The 2,218-nt window shown below is 36.5% G+C and overlaps 1 protein-coding gene across 3 annotated transcripts in view; it reads left to right on the top strand.

Moving 5' to 3' along the window:
* The window catches only part of PRKD1 (protein kinase D1), a 366,194-nt gene that overhangs the window by 201,861 nt on the left and 162,115 nt on the right, over positions 1 to 2,218 (top strand). The gene's annotated exons all lie outside the window — the stretch shown is intronic.

Below are 2,218 nucleotides of genomic sequence, written 5' to 3' on the forward strand. Positions count from 1 at the left end.
AAAAAAAAAAAAAAAAAAAAGCAACAAAACAAAACAAAACAAACAAAAAAAAGCAGGGAAATATGACTCAAAACCAGGATATAAACAGTTAATGGAAACAAATCAGAAAAGGTAAAGGTGATAGACTTGATGGAAAAATAAATCAAGGATTTAAATGAAAACATGAACATACTAAGGAGAGAAATGGAACACATATAAAAGAATCAAACACAACTTTTAGAACTGAAAAACATAGTTATATGAGAAGTTTACTGGGTATATATGATTAGGCTCTGTGTCCCTCACCCAAGTCTCATCTTGAATTGTAATCCCCATAATCCCCACGTGTCAAGGGATTGCCGGGTGGAGGTAATTTAATCATGGGGCCAGTTTCTCCCATGCTGTTCTCATGATAGTGAGTGAGTTCTTATGAGATCTGATGATTTTATAAGGGTTCTTTCCCTTCACTCAGCGCTTCTCCTTCCTGCCGCCTTGTGAAGAAGGTGTCTTGCCTTCCCCTTCACCTTTGCCATGATTGTAAATTTCCTGAGGCCTCCCAAGCCGTGCTGAACTGAGTCAATTAAACCTCTTTTCTTTAGAAATTAACCAGCCTCAGGTATTTCTTTATAGCAGCGTGAGAACCGACTAACACATATATTTAAATGGCAGATTAGACATTATAGTAGAAAATATCAGCAAACTGGCCGGGCATGGTGGCTCATGCCTGTAGTCCCAGCACTTTGGGAGGCCAAGGTGGGCAGATCATGAGGCCAGGAGATCGAGACCATCCTGGCTAACATGGTGAAAACCGGTCTCTACTAAAAATACAAAAAATTAGCTGGGCGTGGTGGCAGGCGCCTGTAGTCCCAGCTACTTGGAAGGCTGAGGCAGCAAAATGGCATGAACCCGGGAGACGGAGCTTGCAGTGAGCCAAGATTGTGCCACTGCACTACAGCCTGGGTGACAGAGTGATACTCTGTCTCAAAAAAAAAAAAAAAAAAAAAAAGAAAAGAAAATATCAGTGAACGCATAGCAATAGAAATAATCCAAACTGAACCCCCCTTAAAGACAAAAACAATGGTGAAAATTTTCTAAATGTCATGAAATGTATAAATCTATAGATCAAAGCACAGTGAACCTCAACCAAGATAAAACTGGAAAAAAAAACCTTAAAGGCACATCACTATCAAATTGTTTAAAGTCATTGATGAAGATTAAAACTGTAAAATAATTAGGGAAAAAAAAAAACATTGCATATGGGGGAACAGATAACGCACACTTCTCATCAGAAATAATTCAAAGCAGGAGACAAGGGAATTACATTTTAAAGAGCTAAAAACATTAACATACAACTCTATATACAACAAAAATAGCTTTCCAAAAAAAGATGAGATAAAAATTTTCAGAGAGAAAGTCTGAGAAAAGTGTTTGCCATCCAGCTTATATGAAATACTAAAGAAAATTCATCAGATTGAAGAAAATGATACCATGTGAAAACCTGGATCTATACAAATCCATAAAGAGTGAGACAGAAATAGCAAAATGAGATACTTTTTTATTTTAAAAATTATTTTAAAGATAATTAATTATTTAAAGCAAAATACCATTCTATTTTGATTTTCTAACATTTGTGTATGTAAAAGACATAGAAAAATAACATAAAGGAAGGAAGAGGAGAAACGGAAATATACAGTTTTAAGGTCATTGTATTGTATGTGAAATAGGATAATTATCCAAGGAAGTACAACTGGGTAGTAAACCAGGAGAGAAGATAAAAAGAAGTAAAAGTACCAACAAATAATATCAAATAATATAGAAAAGGAAAAAAAGTAACAAAAAAAACAGATGTAACAAACAAAAATTTGATAAGATAGTATCCTTAATTGCATATACATTAAAATATAAATGATAGAAACAAGTTAAAAGGTAAAGATTGTTGGCTGGGTGCCATGGCTCATGCCTGTAATCCCAGCACTTTGGGAGGCAAAGGTGAGTGGATCACCTAAGGTCAGGAGTTCAAGAACAGCCTGGCCAACATGGTGAAACCCTATCTCTACTAAAAATACAAAAATTAGCTGGGCGTAGTGTGCATGCCTGTAATCCCAGCTGCTCAGGAGGCAGAGGCAGGAGAATCACTTGAACCCAGGAGTTGGAGGTTGCTGTGAGCCGAGATCACACTGCTGCACTCCAGCCTGGGCAACAGAGTGAGACTTGGTCTCAAAAAAAAAAAAAAAAAAAA

Source organism: Rhinopithecus bieti, unplaced genomic scaffold (assembly GCF_001698545.2).
Source record: "Rhinopithecus bieti isolate Rb0 unplaced genomic scaffold, ASM169854v2 scaffold_21703, whole genome shotgun sequence".
NCBI classification, from domain to species: domain Eukaryota; kingdom Metazoa; phylum Chordata; class Mammalia; order Primates; family Cercopithecidae; genus Rhinopithecus; species Rhinopithecus bieti.